Source organism: Notechis scutatus, chromosome 11 (genome assembly GCF_049901735.1).
Source record: "Notechis scutatus isolate UNSWTSFEM ecotype Mainland chromosome 11, rNotScu1.2, whole genome shotgun sequence".
Classification (NCBI taxonomy): Eukaryota; Metazoa; Chordata; class Lepidosauria; order Squamata; family Elapidae; genus Notechis; species Notechis scutatus.
In genome coordinates, this window is record NC_142019.1 from 17,078,334 (window position 1) to 17,104,092 (window position 25,759).

The following is a 25,759-nucleotide window of genomic DNA, read 5'->3' on the forward strand; positions in this document are numbered from 1 at the left end:
ATTGGGTGAGAAGTAAAACGCTTTCAGGGAGGGTGAAACAAGAAAATCTGGTTGCCTTTGGCCCAAGGGTAGCAAACTTTTTAAAATTCGCCATCAGTGAAAACATATGGACTTCAACTCCCAGAATTCCCCAATCAGCCAGGAGTTGAAGTCCATGCATCTTTCAAATATATCCGGAGTTGTAAAGGGTCTCCTAAGCTTGGGGTGGACTAGAAGACCTCCAAGGTCCCTTCCAACTCTGTTATTCTAAGTTGTTGAGGTTGAGAGCTATTGAGGTAATGAAGAAAGTTGGACATCAATTCATGTGTCAAGAACACTTAAGTTCAGATCACAATAATCACTGAGGCAAATTGAGATCTGCAAATGTTAAGTCACAATATACCCATCCACTTTGGCCTCTAATTCTGCAACTTTAATGGAGAGCTGCACTTCCCAACACTGATAGTCTAACCCAGGGTTTCTCAGTTTCAACAAATTTCAAGATGTGTGGACTTCAAGTCCTTGTTGGCTGGGGTATTCTGGGAATTGAAGTCCACATGGCTTAACATTGTGAGGTTGATAAACATTGGCCTGACACAAGGAGTACCCAAACTTGGCAAGTTTAAGACTTGTGGACTTCAACTCCCAGAATTCTAGGAGTTGAAGTCCACAAGTCTTAAACTTGCCAAGTTTGGAGACCCTTGGCCTAACAGATTGAAGATGGTTATGTTTATTATTTCAAATTGTGAGTCATTTTCTGTCTTGCAGCAGAACAGGTAAATTTATGGCTCTATTGTCCAACATTTCTGGCGCCGGTTGGCATTTTACAGGGAATTCTGGGAATTGGAAGTCCACACATTTTAAATATTGCCAAGATGGAGAAACACTGACTTAACAGACTTAAGTTGGGCTGACAAAATCAGAAATGAGGACGTGATCAGCCGCCTGGGAAAGCTAAGGGAAATCATCAAAACCATTAAAAAGCAAAAGTTAGAATATTTCGACATGGGATGCAACAGCCAGAAAATATAGCATCCTTCACTTCATCCTCCAGAGAAAGATTGAAGGCAAACAAGAAGAAGAGTGGCTTCAAAAGCTCAGGGACTGGTTTGGACAAAACTCAACAGCACTTTTTCATGCGTTTGTTGATAAAAATAGGATCGCCAACATGATCATCAACATCCAATGATGGATATGGCAGCAGGAAGAGGAAGAAGAAGAAGAGAAGAAGAAAGAAAGGAGGCAGAGTGGAGGAGGAGGAGGAGGAGGAGGGAGGAGGGAAGAAGAAGAAGAAGAAGAAGAAGAAGGAAGAAGAAGAAGAAGAAGAGAAGAAGAAGAAGAAGAAGAAGAAGAAGAAGAAGAAGAAGAAGGAGGAGAGGGAGAGGAGGGGAGGGAGGAGGAGGAGGAGGAGGAGGAAGAGGAAGAAAAAAGGAGGAGGAGGAGGAGGAGGAGGAGGAGGAGGAGAGGAGAGAAGAGAAGAAGAGAAGGAGAAGAAGAAGAAGAAGAAGAAGAAGAAGAAGAAGAAGAAGAAGAAGAAGAAGAAGAAGAAGAAGAAGAAGAAGAAGAAGAAGAAGAAGAAGAAGAAGAAGAAGAAGAAGAAGAAGAAGAAGAAGAAGAAGAAATAGTAGTAGTAGTTAATCTCTCCATATGAACAAATCATTTTCGGCAACCATATACAATTGGGGAATTCTGGGAATGGAAATCTACCAACCTTAAAAGTTACTGTTGAGAAAAATTGGCCTAACAGATTGAGGAGGTTACACTTATTATTTCAGATTGTGAGTCACTTTCTGTCTTGCAACAAAGCAGGTAAATTTATGGCTTTATTGTCCAACATTTCTGGCGCCAGCTGGCATTTTACAAGGAATCCTTGGAGTTGGAAGTCCACACATTTTAAACGTTGCCAAGGTTGAGAAACACTGTCCGACGAGTAGCATGGGAAAACACAGGTAGTCCTTTGATTTATGACCACTGTTGGCATCAGGGTTTTCATTGTTAAGCAAGGGGATTGTCAAGTCAGGCGCACCCCATTTTTACATTTTTTCTTGAACCACAGTTGTTAAATGGATCACTGTGGTTGTTAAGTGAATCATGTGGCTGTGGAGTAAATCTGGTTTCCACACTGACTTGGCTCGTCTGGAAAGGTTGCTGATGGCGATCTTGTGACTCCAGGATGGTGCAACCATTGTAAAATATATGCCAATTCCCAGTCACCTCATTTTGATCACATCACAATGGGGACACTCCAACTGTCATAAGTACAAGGACTTGTCACTTTTTTCAGTGTGATTGTAACTGAACAGTCACAAAACAAGCTCTGTATGTTGAGGACTACCTGTATGCTTCTTCCCAAATGTTTGAGCCACAGTTCTTCCTCCTTCCAACCAACCAATGATTAGGGGATGAGAGGCTAAAACATATGAAGAATGGTTGCACGAACTGGGTATGTCTAGTCCAGGGGTCTTCAAACTTGACAGCTTCAAGACTTGTGGACTTCAACTCCCAGAATTCTTCCTCCAGTCATGTTAGATCAGGAATGCTGGGAGTTGAAGTCCACAAGTCTTCAAGCTGTCAAGTTTGAAGACCCTTGGTCTAGTCTAATGAAGAGAAGGACTAGGGGTGACATGATAGCAGTGTTCCAATATTTAAAGGGTTGCCACAAAGAAGAAGGAGTCAAGCTATTCTCCAAAGCACCTGAGGTTAGAACAAGAAGCAATGGGTGGAAACTGATCAAAGAGAGAAGGAACTTAGAACTAAGGGTTAGGGTTAGGGTTGACTGTTAGTAGAGCCTCCAGAAGTTGTGAATGCTCCAACACTGGAAGTTTTTTAAAAAGATGTTGGATAACCATTTGTCTGAAGTGGTGTAGGGTTTCCTGCCTAGGCAGGGCGTTGGACTAGGTCCATGCCAACTCTGTTATTCTATATTTCTAACCAGCCGTGGGGCTGGGAACCATGGAAATCTTTCAACAAAAGGAGGAGGGATCTAAGACTAGAAGGTGGAAGCTCATTTAAAGAGATCCAGCCTAGAAGTAAAGAAATTTCTTGACAGAACAATACATCAATGGAATGAACTTGCCTCCCAGAGCTTTGGGTGCACCATCTCTGGAGGTCTTCAAGAAAAGGTTGGACAACCATGTGTCTGGGATGGTATATAAGGTCTTCTGCAAGGGGTTGGACTAGAAGACCTCCAAAGTCCCTTCCAGCCTGTGATTCTACGATTCCTTAGGCAGCCTTTGGGTATGGGGTAGGTGTGCTTCATATCTCTTCTGCAAGATTGTTTTTGACATCTTTCCAAAAGTGAGTTTAAATGGTCATTGGTCATTTGGCCTTACCTCAAACAGGGTGTTGAGAAGTGTGTGTGTGTATGTGTGTGTGTGTGTGTGTGTGTGTATGTATAGACACCATAATGCATATCAAATGATCTTAGGACGAACAATAAGCAAAACCTGTTCTGAAACTCTTTTCTCTAAGAACCCTCAAAAGATCTCATTCATAGACTTCATTCTAATTGCAATTAGAATTCTAATTCTTTATTTGTATGAAATAAAATTTCAAGCATGTGTGGCAGCAGTTTCGCTTTTCTTTTGACAAGTTTTCTGCAAATAAAGACAGGGAGTCCTCATTTAGTGACTGCCTTGTTTAAGAGACCATTTGCAGTTGCAACAGTGTAGAAAAGTAACTTTGCAACCAGTCCTCGCATTTACGACCTTCTCAGGTCTGTAAAGCAAAAGAATACTGAATTAAAGACCATACAGTCTGGCTGCAGCTTCCCTTAGCGACGGCTTTGCTGAAGGACCAAGTTGCCATCCCCGTTTGTGGGTGCGAGAATTTCTGACGCTAAGCAACTGAAGGGAATTGTGCCTGATTTTACAGCTGTTGTGACTATTTTTTTCCAGTTAAGCAAATTGCTCCATTTGTTAAGTGAACCACGCAGTCCTTAAGCACAGCAGCTGATACGATATAACTGTGGTTTGTTTAACTATGGTTTGTTAAGCCACAATAGGTGGGTTCACACGCGTTTTCACACCATATGCTAACGACATCACTTTAAGGCTTAGCTTGCATTGAGCCCAACCTAGTGCCATCTGTGTAACTTAATGTAGACTTAATTGATTGATCTAATGAAGATCAATCTTCACCAACTGATACTGCCTGGCTGATCAGTGGTTTAGATGTGAGTCTTTTTTGCTCATTCTTCTGCCTGGATCAACTATTATAGAAGAGTTAAGAGGCAGCAGCTGTTAGTAAAACATGAGTTTAGCTCAGGAATTACATTCATACTTTTATATCTTTATAAAATATTGCTTTTCTGGTTAACTATTTTGTAATCGATACAGCATATAGATAACAGGCTAACCATTTGTAAACGGGTTTAGTAGTTATATTCATCAGCATTCAGCCAGGGAGGATGCTATGGGTATATGTGTTAGTCTTTGGTTTTTTTTCTTTCATGACACTTTTTCTTTTTAAGATCTGCTTTGTTGTGTGTTTTTTAATTCTTTTGTCTTTTCTTTAAATGATTTTGGCGTTTGTATTTAACTTTCCTAGAATAAACTAAATACCAAACGGAAAAAAAGAAAAAGAAAACATGCAGTAATTATTAGTAAAACGGGAGCTTAGCCCAGGTAAGCAGGAAGGTACAAGAAGGTAACTCAACGTTACCTTAGTTTTATTTGGTAATAAAAGGCAGGGAAATGGGAAAGCTGTCAAGCTTTTAAGGATCCAAGAATCAGGGGAACTTGGAGGTCCAGTGGTCGCCAACTGGTAGGCTGGGGACCACTGGTGGTCCGCGAGAAAATTTTTGGTGGTCCACAGATAAATGTCCCCCCCAAAGCAATTAATCCAGGCTGCACGGGAACACAAGGCTGTGCTGCTTTTTGCATATTGAACACCCACAAATTTGCACATTTACACATGCCACCCTCTATGGTAGAGATTTCCACCCCCACCATGGGCCAATCCCAAATTCCAGAGCTGCAGTAGTCCCAAGACTGGCCTTTTGGTCATCCCAGAGTAGCTCCTCCAGTCCATAGCAGGCCGGTGCACCCGGGTGGAGGAGCAGCTGCTCCAGGGTGACTACTACAGCTCTGAAATATGGGGCTGACTTTCTCACCAACGTCAACAAGCCACCGTCAGTCAAAATTCATATTGGTGGTCCGCGGGATTTAAAATTAGGAGTTTGGTGGTCCCTGAGGTGCAAAAAGTTGGCGACCCCTGTTCTAGTCCTGCTCAAAGCTGGATTCTTTTTATCGTCCTGGAAAAATGGTCCCAGTAATGTAGCCTACCCCAGATGTGTCTTTTTCCTGGGCAGACACAGTATCTCAAAGGACTGACGACTATAGGGAAAAAAAACAAATATCTTTAAGAAGGAGATATCACATTTGATCTGCAACCCCAGGTTACCACTTTTAGGTAGTCCTCGACTTACGATGGCCGTGGGACCAGAATTTCCATTGATAAGCAAGAGGTTTGTTGAGTGAGTTGTGCCTTATTTTACAATCTTTTTTGGGTTTTTTTTGCTACTGTTGCTTAGTTGCCGCAAACTACAGTTGTGAGACGACTTCTGTGGTCATTAAGTGAATCTGGTTTCCCCTATCGACTTTACTTCTCAGAGGTTGGCTAGGAGGATCACGTGATCCCAGGACTCTACAATTATCATAAATATTTGCTGGTTCCCAAGTACCCAAATTTTAATTGCATGACTATGGCACTGGTGGGATTCAAAAAATTTTTTACTACCAGTTCTGTGGGCATGGCTTGGTGGGCGTGGCAGGGGAAGGATACTGCAAAATCCCCCTTCCCTCCCTACCCCACTAACCTGCTTTCCAGCTCTGTTCTCCTGCAAAGGGCAACCAAAGAAGACCCAGACGATCAGCTGGGACTCGATGGGAGGCAGAGAAGAGATGGGGTTGGCAGGCCAGTCAGAGGTGGGATGGCCAGTTCTCCAAACTACTCAAAATTTCCACTACCGGTTCTCCAGAACTGGTCAGAACCTGCTGAATACCATCTCTGGACTATGGCGATTCTCCAATGATCATAAGCATCCCCGGTAAGTCATTTTTTTCAGTGCCATTGTAACCTTGAATGGTTGAAGACAACCACCTTCAAGACAAGACAACCATTCAGCTTGTTGCACTGTATGGCCCTGAATGCTGGGCAGCAACAACAGGGACTGAAAGCTCTCTCCAGGCCATGGAAATGCGAAGGCTCCATTGGATATCGGGCATCTCCCTTCTTGACCACGTCACAAATGACCCCATTCGACAACATTTTGGAGTGGCACCAATTATAGAGAAGATGAGAGAAGGCTGGCTCCGCTGGTATATGGACATGTCCAGAGAAAAGCACTTTCTCCCGTGGCCAAGACTGCCTACCAACTAGACGTCAATGGCTGGTGACCTCATGGGCATCCACAACAGAGATGGCAAGACACCATCAACAAAGATATGCAAGCCGTCGGCCTGTGTCCTGGAGATGCAGTTGACCATTGTGGTGCTCAGTGATCCCAAAAGTGGACCCTGCACCTGCAGTAATATGCAGAAGAAGAAGAAGGAAGAGGAGGAGGAGCAGAAGCAGCAGAAGAAGTAGAAGTGGAAGTGGAAGCAGAGGAGGAGGAGGAGGAGGAGGAGGAGGAGGAGGAGGAGGAGAAGGAGAAGAAGGAGAAGGAGAAGGAGAAGGAGAAGGAGAAGAAGAAGAAGAAGAAGAAGAAGAAGAAGAAGAAGAAGAAGAAGAAGAAGAAGAAGAAGAGGAGGAGGAGGAGGAGGGAGGAGGGGAGGAGGAGGAAGAGGAAGTAGAAGAAGGAAGGAGGAGGAGGAGGAGGAGGAGGAGGAGGAGGAGGAGGAGGAGGAGGAGGAGGAGGAGAAGAAGAAGAGAAGAAGAAGAAGAAGAAGAAGAAGAAGAAGAAGAAGAAGAAGAAGAAGAAGAAGAAGAAGAAGAAGAAGAAGAAGAAGAAGAAGAAGAAGAAGAAGAAGAAGAAGAAGAAGAAGAAGAAGAAGAAGAAGAAGAAGAAGAAGTAGTCATCAAATGGTTGCTAGTGGAATGGCTGTATGTTGAGTACTTCTTGCAGATGTTACCTAATGAGGTTCCAGGCTGTAAGCCACACCCTCATTCAGAGTTGCACAGTTTTATCATCCCTCCAATGTTTGTGTTCAACACAAGCACAACAGTTAGTGATCAACCTGCTGAACAAAGAAAACGTTAAGACCACAAGAAACTATAGAGCAGCCAGTCCCAAGAAGCGATCAAGTTTCAAACATTACACACTACCCTGTTTAATGTGTTTTGTTTGGTTCTAATTCAGTGTGTCTCCCAGAGAATTGTGTTTGGTGAACCGTGAAGGTTTAATTCTAATAAGATAATGCCTTAGTGTGACATGTGAATTTGGTGGAATTTTCATCTTCTGGGTTTTACTTTTTTTGCCACTTTTTTGTTTTGTTTTTCTTAAAACAGATGTACACCGAACTGTCCCAAATGTGCTTTTTCAAGAAGCAACAGGGCTTACTGGTTTTTCTTATTGGTTTTTCAAGAGGCAACAGGGCTTACTGGTTTTTCTCATCCAAGAAGCTTCTTCAGCTCTTTTTCAAAAGGCAACTGGACTCCCTTGTTTTTCTTCGAGGACATTTTGCTTCTCATCCAAGAAGTTTCTTCAGTTTTGGGAACTTTGGGATAACCATGATCTGGATGACTGAGGCTCGCCACAGGCATATATACTGAACTATGAAATCAAATGGGTTATTTGATTGTGGGTTCAACTATTTATAAAAGTCTTATCTATAATTATTCTACTCCATCCACACATCTATGGAAATATACCAATAAAGGAGAATATTTGTAGCTCAGGGTTGAAATGAGGGGTTCCTGGTGCTCTCTGAGCTTCGTGGTTTTCTTGCAGATGTTTAATTACACAAACTAGGTAACATCATCAGTGTTATGGAAATATATTCTCCTATTTTCCATTTGTGCCTGAACATGTTTACTTTAAAGTGTGCAAAAAGTTTTGTTCCCCGCTAAAGAACCAAACACTGACATTAAGATTCTATATACCATTTTGCAGTTTAGATCCTATGAGTCTTATTTTAATCCATCTTTTTGGTTCTGACCAGTTAACACTAAGAAAAAAGACCACCAAATTTTATTCAGACCCTGAATGCAATATAAATGAAGGAGGAGGAGAGAAAAGAAGGAAAACACTGTATACAAAACTAAGAATGAGCTTTGCAAAAGTGATTGGATACTTCATAATTAAAACAATATGAAAATATTGTTCCCATTATGTTGTTCGTCACTCCTTCACATCCTTTCTTGTGAACTCCATTGTCACCGCATAGATTTAACATTCATATTTATTTAAATCAGAATTTTCGGTTTCATGCAGCCAAATTCATCACTTGCTGCTTTTCAGTAATTTCTGAAAACGTTTTTTCCCCCTTCATCTCGCTTCTCAAATGCTTTACATAATCTGGTGAACAACACATGAGGTTTCTCCTCTGATGCATAACATTCTTTGCATGCTTTTGGATATAAATCAGATGGAGTAGAATTATTAAAGCAAGGAAGGAAGTGAGTGAGGGAAAACAGAGGAAGAAAGAATGTTAAGCAAGGAAAGAAGATGGAGATGAAGGAAGGAAAAGGGGAGAACTATTAGAAATTCACTGACCATTTTTAATAGTGAACTGGACATTTTAAAGTCAGAAATTAAAATTGTGCTGCAATTACAGCTTTTTAATTTGTTTTTTAACTGGTTCATTATTTCGGCAGCAATTTGTTTATATGTCTGACATTTGGTTAAGAGCTCTTCGCTTTTTTCCCCCCTGAGATTTTCCTGCAACACAAGAATTATCAAAATTTTCAATTCCTAAGATTTCATTAATCAGGCTGAAGTCGCTGTTATCTTGGAAATCAAGTATTCCCTTAACTAATTATTGAAGAAGACAGTCCAGCAAGAGCTTTGGATAAATTAAAACCTGGCATTATTGGGTGAGTTGTTTTGCATCACAACCTTCACAAGATTTGTAAAGGTTTTTTCTTCCTTCATTAGCAGTGAATCTAGGGCAGAAACCAAGGAAAATTACTTTTGTTATGTCAGACATATACTCAAATTTCATGCAAAGTTTACTGAGATGCATCCATGAGTTTAGCAGCTTCAGATACGCAGGACTCAGAATTAATATGAAACTGAGCTCTTTCCCTATGGTCTGATTTTAGTTAGTTGTAGATTGATATCTGAAGATTTTTCCTTTTAAAAGTATGGTCTCTTACCCAATTAAAAACAAACACCAAACACCACCAAACATTTCTGTTAATATACATACACATCCAATTAATGTGCTTCTCTCTTTCTTAGCCATAGACAAGAAAAATCATTTGCAATCATATAAGAACAATACAATTTTATTGTTTTTTAAAGCAATCAGCTATTAGCATTTTTTTCTTAGAGAACTTGGATATTTCAACAAATCTATTGTTTTCTGCAGTCAGGAAATTATTATATAGTTATGTATTCAGGACAGGAATCATCAATTTTTTAATTCAGAAATTGAGGATGGAGTAGTTGTTTTCATGTACAACCACAACGGGGTCTTCATGCTTGACCTTCTTACCATTTTGTTTCCTTTAGGGGGGGTTGCATCTTTCATCCTAGATGTGGAAAAAAATAATTGTAAATAACTCTCTCCAGAGGAAATATGTAACAGACTTAGCAGGTACTTCTTCCAAAATAACTTGAGGAGAAATTATCCATCTTGACTCAAAGCATACAACATTTTAAGCTCTCCACGATTGTAGCTGCCGTTCCTTTAAGATTTAATTGTTATTAAAACTTTTAAACAAGAAAATAAAAACTAATGCAAACCGATATACTGTAAGGAAGAAGAAAAAGAAAAAAGAAATAAAATCTTAGAACAAGTAAAAAATGCAAGAAAAAGGGGGAAAAGTTGAAGAAACTTTTATGTTCGTTATTTGTCAAATGTTAGTACCATCCATTTCACACTCCTAGTGACTCTGAGTGGTATACAATTAAAACCACCAAAACCAAATACAAACGCAGTAGATCAGTAAAAGGACCCAGGCACAAACAAAATTAGAATAAATTAAAAAGCAGGAGGAGGAAATAGAAAAAGGAAAAAGATATAAGGAGGTGGTTTTCAATATTTTTCACAATATACATATATTCTCTCTCTAAAGTTACACCTTATTACTATTCTTTCTGTAATCTATGTTATCTAATCATGAAAACCATAAATCACAAGTTATTTGTTTCCATTTTTATGCAAAAAAAACCATGAAAGGCTTCTAGTCCCCAATAAATGTGGATATTGTCTTTTTCTTTCATCCAAGAAGTCAATTTATCCATTTCAGCAAAAGCTATTCACTTTACGGTCCATTCCTCAATAGTGGGAAGTGTTGAATCTTTCCATCTCTGTGCAAATAATAATCTCACTGCAATAATCATATATCGAAATAATCTTCCATGCGTTTTTTTTTTCTGTTAATCCATTCACGGTAAAAGTAACAGAAAACTGTTTATTCATTCATCCTAAGAGGAAAAAGATCTTGCAAAGTTTACATAGCCAAAACTGAAGAAAGTTTTGTCACTCAGGATGGCCATGAATTAATCTGAGAAAAACGACTGGAAATCCCCAGCATCTTTCTACACACATATATACCATATATAGAAAGCTCCAGTACTAAGAACTGCTAGAAGTTGGGCAGAAATTCAACCGGTGAAGTTCTTTGACTCTCTCATTGAATTGGGGGAGTGTAATTTTTAGATATCTTCCTGTCAATCAGGTATGTATAGCAAGGTAGATTTAAAAGAAAAAGAGGTTAGCTTTTGCATCCAGGTCAACTCATCTGTTTCAAGTGTGTGTTTCCAGCTGGCAGAACTACTCCCCTAAGCCAGGAATAGGCTACCTGTGGCATTCCAGATCTGCTGAAATAAAAGTTCAAAAATGCTGAGATTTAATAATCAAACAATTCCCTGATCTGGGCTTGCTTGGTTTGGGGTTAGACTAAACCCTACCCACTTCTGACATGCAATAAACTGTAGTTCAGCAATCCATAAACTTAATCTGATTTGAATCTGGGGACTGTTACTCCAAATTTGAACTGACCTCTTGAGTTTGATGATTGGAGGCTAAAATTTTTGATGAACAGTTGCAGGAAATTGGCATGTTTAGTCTAAGAAAGAGAAAGACTAGGTTGATAGGACAGCGGTACTCCAATATTTGAGGGGCTATCACAGAGAAGGAGGGGATCAACGTATTGTCCAAAGCCCCTGAAGACAGGACAAGAAGCAACAGATGGAAACTAATCAAGGAGAGAAGCAATCTAGAACTAAGGAGAAATTTCCTGACAGTGAGAACAATTAATCAGTGGAACCAGTTGCCTCCAGAAGTTGTAGATGCTCCATCACTCCATCTATGGAGAATCCCAGTCCTCTAGGTCCTAGTTGTCCCAAAGGTGCTTTTTTCAAGAGGCAACTGGACTTTCTGTTTTTTCTTTGAAGATGTTTTGCTTCTCACCCAAGAAGCTTCTCCGGCTGTCTGCAAGGAGTATCAACCCTTCCAGTCCACACCATCCAGTCAGAGCTGAAGAAGCTTCTTGGATGAGAAGCAAAACATCTTCAAAGACAAACCAGAAAGTCCAGTTGCCTCTTGAAAAAAGCACTTTTGTTAATCGCTGAAGGTTTTTAAGAAGAGACTGGATAGCCACTTATCTGAAATGGTACAAGGGGTTGGACTAGAACAGGGGGTCTTCAAACTTGGCAACTTTAAGCCTGGCGGACTTGAACTCCCAGAATTCTGGGAGTTGAAGTCCGCCAGGCTTAAAGTGGCCAAGGTTGGAGACCCTTGGACTAGAAGACCTCCAAGTGTCCCTTCCAACCCCGTGATTCCATGTTGGGTCTTTGTTGGTGAATTGCTAAAGACCCTTCTAAGCAAATAACCTAACAGCAGATCACACTCAGGGATCACATCCACGGCAGGCAGGTGCCAGATCCCTCTCGATTACATTAAATTGCACAACCTCCGAGCAAGAAACGGGAGCCCTTCGCCCCACCTTGGCAAGCCAAATCAGCCTGCCCTACGCTTCCCAGCCACAAGCCAGGTCCAAGGAGCATCCCGATCCTGCCCCGAAACTCCACTCCGGGTTTTGCGTCCTCGCATACTTTGCTGATGACATAGGAGCTTGCCTTTCTTCTTGTCGTGCGGAAAACCCGGGACGGATTTTCAGGCTTCCCTTTTCCAGAACCCGGTTTTGGATTAACGCTCCCCACCCCCCACCCCCGCAACACACACACACTCACACTCACACTCTCCACGCATACGCAACCCCCAACTCCACCCTCTCTTCCCTCCCCCCTCCCCTCCCCATTCATGCAACGCCGAAGAAGAAAACAAGCTACACAAAAGCCTGCAGGGCTGCGCTATAAATAGGCTTGCGTTGATTTATTTATTTATTTATTTTTACACGCGTTTGGCCGGGGCCAGTCACCAAACCCAGCGTCCCGCCGGGCTTCGGGATCGCTGTTTTGAAAGGGAGCCAGCATTTCGATGGATGCTGGTTTAATCTGAACGCTGCCGGGATCCCGAGGATTGCAGAGCGATGCAAAGCCACGGCTTTGCAAACGGGAGAGGCGTCCAAGGCGTGCAAGAGAAGAAAAACAGACCTGCTAATGTTAAAAAAAAGCAAGATGGAAGAGGGGAAAAAAAAAAAGAGGAAGGGGCATTTTATTCTATTGTTTCCAGGGCAGAGGGAGGCTCCCGAATGCAAAATAAAAATAAAATAAAATAAAATTTTGAAAAAAACAAAAACAAATCCCAAATACAAATTCAAGCAGCAGCCTGCAAACTCAAAATGCAAAAAATCAAGCAGCAGCATGCAAACCCATCGGCCCGAAATAAACAAACAAACAAAGCAATTTAAAAAAAAAAATCTTCCCTCCTGCAATTTCCCATTATAAAAAAACTCACGATGGATTTTTCCAAGCATCCAAAGCGGAAGGTTGAGTCTTATCACTCTCGGCCATAATCCCGTCGTTTTAAAATTCTGCTATTTATTTATTTTTTTTAATTATTATTTTTAAGGGAAGGGCTCGTTAGCACAGAGCGAGAGCAGACATTTTTTTACTGCGAAACGTGAGAAATTGGACGGGTTTCGGGCGGGATCCTTTTGCAACGGGAGACCTCAAACGGCGTAGCAGAAGTGGACGCGAATGGTGTAACGTTGCGTTATTCGTGCCAATCTCTTTGCGCGTGTTGTGTATCTGAATGTTACGTTACTGTAGCAGATGGAAGTTAGGACACCTGCTGAAACCAAAACGGTCACTAAATTCTACAGGATGTGTTTCAGCACGAGGAAAATAAATATGCGTGTTTACAAATTTCAGGCATCTTAAACAATTTTAATTCCAAAATAGCAACCGATGGGTAGAGCAAATGAAAGATCAATCATCCAGGCACTGCATTTCACTTTGAAATAAGCGTTCCTGTTCATGTTTTTCCCCTCCTGGTTTGATTATAATCGTCTTCAAAGCTTCTGAGCTGAAGAATTTTTTATTTTTTATTTTGTATACAGACAAGCATAGTTGCAGTTCCAGGATAAACAGTGTGCCCTTTAAAAAGTGCCCAACTTAAAAGTCATGCAATATTTACATTAACTTAGCTGGTGTGAAAACATGAAAAGGAAAATGAAGCCAGCTCCTGGAAAACAAAGATATATTTCCCATTATCTCCCTGCCAAAGGTATTGAAAGGTGAAATCTTAAGCTCCCAGGGAACCTTCTGAATTAGCCTTCTGAATTAAAATAATTCTGAATTATTTTTTTTTAAAGTTTATCAGCAGAGATTACGTTTCTAAATGTATAATTTAATTCATAAAAACGATCACTAAATTCTAGAGGATGTGTTTCAGCACGAGGAAAATAAATATGCAGGGGCAGGCGTGTCCCCTGTTGACAAATTTCAGACATCTTAAAAACAATTTTAATTCCAAAATCTCATCTCACTGGCTTCTGGTAGAAATAACATACAGATCAGAAGTTGTGGGTGATCCATCACTGGAGGTTTTCAAAAATAGACAGGACAACCATTTGACTAAGTCTAGGATGATGATCTGCCATGGGCAAGAGCTTGAATTAGAAGACTTCAAGGTCCCTATTATTCTATGTTTATCCTATTATTCTATGTTCTTTATCAGAGGTCTCCAAACTTGGCAACTTTAAGACTTGTGGACTTCAACTCCCAGAATTCTCCAGCCAGCATGGAGAATTCTGGGAGCTGAAGTCCATAGTCTTAAAGTTGCCAAGTTTGGAGACCCCTGTTCTATATTTTAAGAAAGCTAGCAGTGTGAGTTAATACTGAATGTGAAAACTGCAGCTTATCTATCCAGAGACAGATTTTTTGTTTGTTTTTATGTCTATAAATTCCATTCTGGCTGGGGAATTCTGGGAATTGAAGTCCACTTCATCTTACGGTTGCCAAGGTTGAGAAACATTGAACTAGCTGCATTAGAAAGAAAAGAAAGGGAATGCATGATTTGAAGGAACTTCAACCAATCAGGATAGAGCTGGAAGGGACCTCAGAGGTCTTCTAGTCCAGAGGTCGCCAACCTTTTGGACCTCAGGGACCACCAAACTCATAATTTTAAATCCCAGGGACCACTAACGGGTTCTGTGGGTGTGGCCTAATTTGTGGGTGTGGCTTGGTGGTCATGTGACTGGCAGGCATGGCTTGTATGTAAATATTATAAATATTTATATAAATATTGATTTTTTTTTATTAAAAAAAGAGCAACTTTTACCCAAAATCAGGCAAAGCAGGCAAGCAGATTGAGTTGCTCACAGAATCACAGATTCATTCAGAGATCTGTCTTTCGGCCATTGGCTAGCTCAGTCTGTCACATAAAATTTGCTTGCCATCAAACTCATAAAATCTGCTAGCAAGCAAACTCACAAAATTAACTCAGTACACACCATGTATGTAAATATTGAATTTTTTATTTTAAAAAAAAGAGCAACTTTTACCCAAAATCAGGCAAAGCAGGCAGGCAGATTGAGTTGCTCACAGAATCATTCAGTGATCTATCTATCTGCCATCGGCTAGCTCAGTCTCTCAAATTTGCTTCCTGTGAGTCTGCTCTGAATAATAGAAACTTCAGTCCTAAGGGAGGTTCGGCTGTGCTTAAAAGCAGAGTCGAAGATCTAAAGACTAGCTAGAAAGCAAAGAAATCCATTTCCTGCTTCCTAACTAATCTAAATCTCCCAGCATAGTAGAACAGCTGATGGTCAGAAAAAGGAAAAATAGCAATTTAGCAGGCAAGTTTGCTGGATAAGGAGTGAGTGGGCGGGGAGGGTTCCCGCGGGCCATGTGGGCGGCGGAGCCTTGTGTTTCTGCGCAGTGTGGATTAATTGCTTTGGGTGTGTGTGTGCTCTGGGGGTGAGGTTTCTCTGCAGCCCACCAAATTTTGCTCACGGCCCACCAGTGGGCCAAAGCCCACCGGTTGGCGACTGCTGTTCTAGTCCAACCCCCTGCTCAAGCAGGAGACCATTTTAGATAAGTGGCTGTCTAGTCTTTTCCTAAAAACCTCCAGTGATGGAGCACCACAATTTCTGGTGGCAAGCTGTTCTACAGGTTAATTGTCCTCACTGTTAGGAAGTTTCTCCTTAATTTCAGGTTGCTTCTCTCCTTGATCAGTTTCCATCTATTGCTTCTTGTCTTGCCTTCTGGTGCTTTGGAAAATAAGTTGACCCTCTTTTCTTTGGGGCAGCCCCTCAAAGGTTGGGAAAGCTTTAGGTCTGTGGAAATTGGAAACGGAATGAATTTTCTTGAGATCAGATGGAACTGAAAGAAATAAGTTTATTTTTAAAAAAAAAGAATGAAAAAACAATGCAGGTAGTTGCTAACTTACAACCAATTTATTTAGCGACACTTTAAATTTACTAGAAAAGCTACTTACAGCTGGTCCTCACACTTAAGACCATCACATTATCCTCACAGTCACATGACCAACATTTTGGTGATTGGCATCTGGCATGTACCATCCCAGGGTCTGGTGATAGCACTAGCTAGTACTAGCTCTTAGATTTATATCCCGCTTCCCAGTGCTTTCCAGCCCTCTCTACGCGGTTTACAGAGTCAGCCTCTGGCCCCCAACAATCTGGGTCCTCATTTTATCCACCTTGGAAGGACGGAAGGCTGAGTCAACCTTGAGCCTGGTGAGAAGCACACTGCCAAATTGCTGGCAGTCAGCAGAAGTAGCCAGCAGTACTGCATTCTACCACTGCATCATCGAAGCTCTTATTTGTGATCCTTATTTGCAAAGGCTGGAAGCTGGATTTGCTTAACGACTGCATGATTCGTATAACAGTAGCATCAGTCACTGAACTGCAATAATTCACTTCACAACGATGGTTAAAAAAAAAAAGTTTTTGCAGAAATGAGTAGGTTAACATTGGCAATTAGAGAACAAGAAGAAATGGAGTATTATATGATTTGGGATTTATTTTATACATGGTTGGAAAATAAAGTAAGAAGTTAAATGATATTGTTATAATGATATGTAATAATGAATAGGTTGTAATATTTATTTTTATTTATTTATTTGATTTGCCATTGTTTCAGATATAGTGTGTACATGGTTGTGAATACATGAAATGGGAATATAAGAAAATTAAAAGAATAATTGATACAATAGGATAGGTAGTAATGAATAGGTTATGCATATGAATGTAAACTCAGTGAGAAATTCATACAAATATCAATATTCGCACAAGTTATATGTACCCAGTCAACACACTATATAACTGAAAGATGGATTTGTTTGTTTTTTAAATAAAAATAAAAAATTTCTTTAAAAAAAAGGTTAAAAAATTGGCTGGTCTCATTTAGCAATTGCCTTGCTTAGCAACAGAAATTGTGATCCCAACTGTGATTGTGAGAAGAACTCTCAACTCTGTCGATGTGCTATTGTTCTGCTTTTCAGCATATGATTAGAAATTAAAAAGAGGAGGCAGAGAAGGAACGGAATCAAAACAGGAAGCTAGCAACGATTTGCAACATATAGCTTTGATATTCAATCCTGTTTGGGCTCATACAGGACAAAAATCCTGCAGACAGACAGATCTACATTGGAGACATCGAGTTGAGGAGGCATGTGTTGATCCCAAAATATTTTGCCAAAATAAGCAAATATCTGACTTAGCACATCATCACAACGCTAGACGAAGAAATGACTAAACACAACATGGTGCTGTTAGATTTCTGACTAACAAGGAAAAATAGGATGGCACCAAAGGAAGTGATCCTGAAATAGAATGGACACCCAAAAAAGATGCTATGGTAGTGGATCATTCTGGCACTTCTATGCACCGAAGCCATTAAATTCTCTTCTTCTAAAACCAAATATTCTCCTGAAAAGTCTTTTAACTGTTCTTCTAAAGAAAGCTTGCCACAAAACTTCAGAATTTCCTTGCAAGAATTTGCCAGACAAGGAATAATGGATGGAAACTGGTCCAGGAGAGATTCAACCTGGAAATGAGGCTTTCGAGAAGAGACTGGACTGCCATTTGTCAGAAATGGTGTAGGGTCTCCTGCTTGGACAGGGGGGTGTTGGACTAGATGACCTACAAGGTCCCTTCCAGCTCTTTTAATCTTGCTCATAGAGTACACCTAGAAGCTACAGAGTTAATTACCTTTCCCTTGTTAAGTGTAACAGTTTAACAACAAGAAATGCCTGCTTTTAGAACCTTTTAAGCTACCGTTGTTAAGCGAATCACTGCAGGTGTTAAATTAGCAACATGGTTGTTTAAATGACTCTGGATTCCCCATTGACTTTGCTTTCTTAAAAGGGGATTGCATGACCTTGGGACATGGTGATGGTCAACGGCCAATCATCTGAATTTTGACATTGTGACTGTGTGGATGCTAAGAAAATACAGCTACAAGCCAGAGAGTTAATTAGCTTTCTGTTGCTAACCAAAGTGGTTTTTAAGTGAGTAGTGCCTGAGTTTAGGACCTTTTTGTCCATAGTTGTTTAGTGCATCATTGCAGTTGTTAAATGAATCATGCCGTTCTTAAGCAAATTCAGTTTCCCCACACTGACTTTAAAAGATACAGATTAACAGAGTTGGAAGGGACCTTGTAGGTCATCTAGTCCAACCTCCCCCGCCCAAGCAGGAGACCCTACACCATTTCTGACAGAGGGCAGTCCCATCTCTTCTTGAAAGCCTCCAGTGATGAAGCTCCCACAACATCTGAAGGCAACTTCTGTTCCGTGGGTTGATTGTTCTATCTGTCAGAAAATTCCTCCTAATTTCCAGGTTGAATCTCTCCTTGATATGGAGGTGATACAGGCTAGTCCATAAAACCCCACCAGGATACTTTGATATTTGACAGAGAATATTGCTGAGCATTTCATCCTTCAGGACACTTAAGATAGAATAATAGCGTTGGAAGGGACCTCCGAGGTACAGATACAGATGAACAGAGTTGGAAGGGATCTGGGAAGTGGTCTAGCCAAAGCACCCGAAGGCGGGACAAGAAGTAATTGATAGAAGCTTATCAAAGTTGCCTTCGCAAATTGTGGGAGCTCCATCACTGGAAGCTTTCAAGAAGAGGCTGGACTGCCATCGGTCAGAAATGGTGTAGGGTCTCCTGCTTGGGTGGGGGGGTTGGACTAGATGACCTACAAGGCCTCTTTCAACTCTATTAATCTATTAACACATCTGAACCAGTTGCCAAGAGCCTGAATTTTAATCACATGATCTTGGGAATGCCGCAAAGGTTGTAACTGTGAAAAATGGTCACCAGTGAGTGGAGCTTTGTGTGAGTGGAGCTTTGTGTGTGAGTGCAAGCACCCTCCATTCACACTGACGGAGTTTCGTGCATGCACGCTTGGCCATTTCTCCTGCGGCCCAACTTCAAACAGGCCATGGCCTAGTAGTGGGCCGCAGCCTGGGAGTTAAGGGGGTTAAGTTGACCAATAACTTAATAACCCAATAGCAGTGAACAGCCTGTCTCCCAAAGTTGTGGCTGCTCCAACACTGAAGGTTTTCAAGAAGAGACTGCGCAGCCATTTGTCCAGCTTGAGTGGAGAGTTGGACACAGGTGGTCCCTCCCAACTATGTTATGATGTATTCTGTATCTTTTAGGGAGATCATCAGAATGCCTGACCGCCTTGTTCTATCAAACTCTAAACCAGTGTTTTCTCTGAAAATAGTTTTGATACTAAAACATCACATGGCTGTTTGGGGAATTCTGGAAGTTGAAGTCCACACATCCTATCTGACCGAAGCTGAGAAACACAGCTTCAAATGTTGTATACCAGGGGTTGCCAACCTTTTGGACCTCAGGGACCACCAAACTCATAATTTTAAATCCCGCGGACCAGAGACCCTGGGAAAATCCCCCAAAAAAGTCTGCAGGAAAATTCCCCGCCCCGTTTTTCTACCGATCGTCCATTCTTTATTTGGGATCACAGGATACCGCCTTCAGTTCCATTCTCAGGGGGAGAGAAAGAGAGAGGAGAGACTTTTGGCTTCATGCAAGGAAAGCAGCAGAAGCAGCAGAAGTCTTTCTTTCTCTCCCCCAGACTCCGCCAGAAATGAGTCTTTGTGAGACTTGTTGCGCTGGCACAGCCTCTTGGAGCAGGAGGCCTTGCAGGGCCCCAAAGACTCATTTCTGGTGGAGTTTGGGGGAGAGAAAGAAAGACTTTTGCTGCTTTCCTTGAGTGCAGCCAAAAGCAGAAGAAGAAAGAAGCGGAAAGAAGCAGCCCGGTGGCCAGGCGAGGCGCGTGGGGCGAGTAGGGCAAGTTCCCCCCTCCGGCCTTCCCCCCCTCCCCTCACTATCTCGTGTTGTTCGTAATGCAAGCGACGCAAGCCTTGTGTTCCCGTAGGCCATGTGGGCGGCGCAGTCTTTTGTCCCTGCACAGCCTGGATTAATTGCTTTGAGGGTGCATTTCTCTGCGGACCACCAAAATTTTCTCACGGACCACCAGTGGTCCCTGGCCCACTGGTTGGCGACCACTGTTCTATACTGTATGTTTTGCTAACATGTTTCCCCATGTCTGATCAACTACTTAGCCATTAATCCAGCTCTAAACAACAGAACAAACCCAACACCAATCCTAGTTTGTTACCTAGTATCCATATTGGTTGGCATCCAAACCATTTGGTATCAAAACCATTTTTATAGCGATTGGCTAATAAACTTTCCCTCTATTTTCTCACAAATCTTCACTAACCAAATTGTAGTGATGACCAATTGGCCTGAGATTCACGGCAGGTGAGGAAGGTGAAGAGAGAACTTTGTGTCACAGACAGGATAATCTAAACATAGGGAAAAAAGGGACTTTTTGACTAAAGTTGCCACAACTGCACAGTTGACTAAGCCTCCAAACTGAACCCACTACAGGGCATTGCATGCCAAAACACAAAGAGTTTTCCCCCATGCTATCACTCTGGCTGAACACCTAATTTCCACAGCACCGTCTTAAGCCTAAAGATATTCCCCCACGTAGTAGATTGTATTGCTGTTATCCTTCTCATCTTCTCTACTATCCTCTCCTGCTGGTATCTTATGATTAATTATTGTAACTCTGATTTATGAACTATGACCTGTCGCTTTATTGTTCATAATATGTACACTGAGATCTTATGTACCGGAGACCAATTCCTCGTGTATCCCATCACACTTGGCCAATCAAGAATTATATTCTATTTCTGTTTTCATTTGGAAAAGGGTTAGGGATTACCTCAAATTATCCACCTCATTTTAGTCCAAATAAAACCATTCAACCATTGGTAGTACAGCTTGACCTCTGATAATCTTTGGTTTGTAATCAGCATTTTCTGTCATGGCTTTCTGCTTCATTTCCCATCATGGCATGTTTCTGAATGGACATGATACATGAAACAATTGGCTTAACGTTCAGTTTTAATAGAAGCCCTTGCTTCTTCTGAGCATATTAACCGAACACCTATTTAACGTAGCTCTTGAATTGAAGATCTAGATCTTCATAAAGTGATGTTGGAAGGGCTGTCGTTTCTATTTAATACAATATTACAAAAATAAAGTTGAAAGTGGCACACAGAGCCATTCGTGATGGCACGCGAGCCGCAGGCAAACTTACCTCACTGCGCATGTGCGCGCCTCACAGCTGATTTTTGTTGTTGTTGGTGGTGGTTTGAGGCCTTTTTCGGTCTCCCAGAGACTTAGAAAAAGCCTCTGCAAAACTTTTCAGGCCGAATTATAGGCCCGTTTTGTCACTTCCTGTAATACCGGAAGTGACGAAACAGGCCTATAATTCATCCTGAAAAGCCTTGCAGAGGCTTTTTCTAAGCCTCCAGGAGGCTGAAAAAGGCTTCAAACCAGCTGAAAAATCAGCTGTGTGGTAGAGAGCAGGCAAGGGGATTGGGAGTGGGGGAAATTGCCCATGCATGCGCAGGGGGTGTGGGGCGGGGGTGCACATTGCATTCTGGGTGCTGGAAATTTTTGGCACAGGAGCCCAAAAAGGTTAGCCACCACTGATCTATACCATGGTAGTCCAGTCTATTTTTGAAAACATCCAGTGACGAAGCACCCACAACTTCTGAAGGCAACTTCTGTTCCATTGATTGATTGTTCTCACTGTCAGGAAATTCCTCCTTAGTTCTAGGTTGCGTCTCTCCTTGAATAGTTTCCACCCATTGCTTCATGTCCTGCTTTAGAGAATAAGTCAACCCTCTCTTTTCTGTGACAGCCCCTCAAGTACTGGAAGACAGTTATCATGTCCCTCATAATCTTTCTTTTAGATAGGTAGATGTACCTAGTTCCCTCAACATTCATGATATGATTTAGCAACTATCGTTTTTGAGTCTCTTCTCTGCACGCTTTCTAGACCCAAATATAGTCCGCTCTTAGATGGGGGAACCATAGGGGTGTCCTTGGGCCAGTTTCCCCTTCCCAGACCCAAAACAATGCCAAACTTTGTGACAAGCTAGCTGAAGAGCAACCTTCTCGTCACATTAGCGTTGATGGCTTGTGAACACACTGCAAACCCACAGACCCGCAACCAAGAGGGACGCTAAGAAGATGAAGAAGATGACTAAAAAAAGCAAACTTAGTCACTGATTTCAAGTCCAGGTTCCACCAAAAAGCCACCCCCAGTTCCTCTGAGAAATGTGTAGCTACAGATAAACCTTGTATAAAGAAAGTGGAGACAACGTTAAGATGTCATTCTTGCTAAGTTGCTTGCTTGGCTTATCGCATCTTTGCTCCTTGTTAATACTTAGCCATGTCCAAGTTCCTGTGGGCCCTCAGCCAGAACAAAATGGGGGCCGGTTTGAGGCTAAAACTGTTTTTCTTCTCCCAATTCTACTCCCCAGCAACAGGGTCAGCACATTCTCACTTCGCTATTTCCTAACTTTATTAACCATATTTTCTGAACAGGGTCAATGAGCTATGAACTGAAAGACCTTTGGGGGAAAATATTGTTAGGATGGAGATGAGGTAGGTGGGGGCAGAGTGTCTAATGGTGGACTGATTTGGAGTAGGGCGCCTTTATATCTATCAGAACTTTTGACTTTGGTAAACAAAATGCTATAAACTTCCCGAACACTCTGATGTTCTTCTTCTGGAGGAAATCAAACTTAAGCAACATGCCTTGGGAAGCAGGAAGCGCCGAACAATATAAACCTTTGAGCTTCTAAGGAACACAGTAGTTGGCCACAAATAGTACTAAATTTGTAAGCTCTTCCCGTTCCATTTCTTTTCACCTTGGGTGACTTTTCAAATTTTTTCTTTTTTTTAAGGAAAGGGTTTCGTTAAAAAAAAAAAATGCACCTTTTTTTTTTCTCCTGTAGAGAGCTAAAGAAATAAACACACGCTTAATTCTACAACTTTCTTCTAACATTTATGGTCACGCATTAACTATTTGGAAGAGGGACAGAGTAGGTGTTTTTTTTTAAATGATAACTATTAGTTTTTTTTAAACTGGAAAGATAAAATCTAACAAAAAGTAATAATTAAGGTGGGGAAAAAGAAGGGAGGGAGGGAGGAAGGAGACAGAAAGAAAGAAAGAAAAAAGGAAGGAAGGAAGAAAGAAAAGAAAAGAAAAGAAAAGAAAGAAAGAAAGAAAGAAAGAAAGAAGAAAGAAAGAAAGAAAGAAAAGAAAGAAAGAAAGAAAGAAAGAAAGAAAGAAAGAAAGAAAGAAAGAAAGAAAGAAAGAAAGAAAGAAAGAAAGAAAAGCCAAAAGTGCAGAAAAATAAGTAAAGAAAAAGAAATGACTTCTGATCTTTGAGCTCCATGCTAATAGACAAAAACTTATCAAAAAGAGATCCAACCTAGAAATGAAGAGAAATTTTCTGACAGGGAGAACAATTAGTCAGTGGAACAATTTGCCTTCAGAAGTTGTGGGAGCTTCATCACTGGAAGCTTTCAAGAAGAGACTGGACTGCCATCTGTCAGAAATGGTGTAGGGTCTCCTGCTTGGGCTGGGGGGGGGTTGGACTAGATGACCTACAAGGTCCCTTCCAACTCTGTTATTCTGTACTCTGTATTTTCTTTTTACAACAGTTGTAAGTACAAATTCAAATAGACCTATTACTCTGAGGTCTATAAGATTACATTTTTTCCCATTATCTGCTCCTTTTTTTCCTAAACAAACTCATATATTGCAATTTCACCCCCCTCCCTTCCCGGTTTCACACAGAAAGTCCAAAAGAAGTTTCCAATCAGCCTAAACATTCATATCTTTCCTCCGATCGTCAAAGCTGTCTGTTTTGCCATCTTGGCCGGCTCCTTCATCTTCACCTTGCGCTTTTCCGTTGTGGGTAATGTCAGTTGCCCATTCAAAAAGCAAGATGAAGTATTCGAGTCTTTTTGAAAACTGCTCGATGACGCAATGGTGGAAAAGGAGGCCAACCCATCCGAGCGCCCACTCATTATGACCGTGGAACTGTCTTCCACGCTAACATGGTCACTAATGTATGTATAATATAATATACAAAGAGTCTCCCATGCTAATCCTTGTGTGAATGAGATTCCTGTGAAGTATAGACACAGTGGGTGGCCAGGACACAGCAAGCAATGCTGCGGAGAGAGCCTGTCAAACCACACACCCAATAATCCTCTCCCAGGCTTCTCCTAAATGACACTTAACTAATCCAGAAGAGGAATTGGGCATGGCTTCCCTCACCGCATTCTGCCGGATGAAAAGACCTTTTAATAATGCTCCAGTCCACTCCATTGTGGGGCAACTGAAGAAGAAGAATTGGAGTCTACATGATCGGCGATTATGTCATGCCCAGTTCAGCCACCCAGGTCCACACATTCAAGAGATACAGTGAGAAAATTCAGCCGAACAATCTCAGCCTTGGAAATAATGAGAAGCGATTTCATCAAGAGGGCTCTGAAGAAAAGCATTTCAGGTCTCCCCCACCCCCCCTTTTTTTTTTAGAAAAGCCCAATTTTGAAAAGCATTGATCACTTCCTATATCTCAGCTTGCCACATACGGCGTGGTAAATGAGTTGACGATTCTTGGGTTTAGCCTACAAAAAGTGAGCTATTCCAAATCAAATGTTTGCAACTAGTTATTTTTGGTGCTCTTAGCCTAATTTTAAAAGCCCTTGGCGGTCAGTTAATTCACACAAGAGATTCTTCAGAGGGGTCTAATAAAGGTATAGGAAGAGTCCCTGCAGGATTTTACTCCGCTAGTTGTTGCTTATTCGAGGGGACGGTGCTGCTCTCCATTTCAAGGCCATGGAGCCAGTGCTGTCCGACGACATGTGGCCAGCATGACCTCATGGAGTGCTGTTACCTTCCCACCAAAGTGGGGTACCTATTTATCTACTTGCATTTGCATGCTTTTGAACTGCTGGGTTGGCAGGAGCTAGGGTGAGGATGGGAGCTCACCCTGGCTTGTAGTACTGGGTCTCAAACCTGGGCTGCCGACTTTCCAGCCAACAAGCCTCAGCATCTTAACTGCTGAGCCACCATGCTGCCTTACTAAAGCTAGTCCTGTTGACAAATAAAAAGACTGGACAAGAAACAACGGATAAAAACTAACCAAGGAGAGAAGCAATCTAGAACTAAGGAGAAATTTCCTGACAGTTAGACCAATTAACCAGTGGAACCATTTGCCTCCAGGGTGGGTGCTCCAGTACAGAAATTTTTAAGAAGAGAGTGGACAAATAATTTGTCTGGGATGGTATAGAGTTCCTGCTTGAGAAAGGGATTGGACCGGGAAGACCTTTCAATTCTATTATCGTGCCCCACTTTAATAACTTTTTGCTATGGTTATTAAGTGAATCACCACTTCTGTTAAATGAAAATAGAGAAACCTAAAAGTAGAGAAAGTTACCAAAAATGATTCGTTTTTCAGCGAGTTACAGCAGGCACGGGTATCAAACATTAACCGCTTGGTTTGCTATTCTGCACCCTAACTGCGGAATCCAGAGTTCTAAATATAAACTCTACATCAGGGGTGTCCAACCTTGGCAACTTTAAGACTTGTGGACTAACTCCCAACTCAGCCAGCAAAGCTGGCTGAGGAATTCTGGGAGTTGAAGTCCACAAGTCTTAAAGTTGCCAAGGTTGGACACCCCTGCTCTACATCCTATGGAAAATGGGATGGTCGGAGAGTGAAGAAGGGCTGACCAAGGTGTGAGTCGTCCCTGATTTTCCTCACTCTTCTAAGGCAGCGAGCCCTAGCGAGGTCATCTAGTGGCGTCGGGGAACAGCCCACGATGTTTAGTGCTGTGCTCACCACCCTCTGTAGCGTCTTTCTATCCATGGCTGTCGAAGCC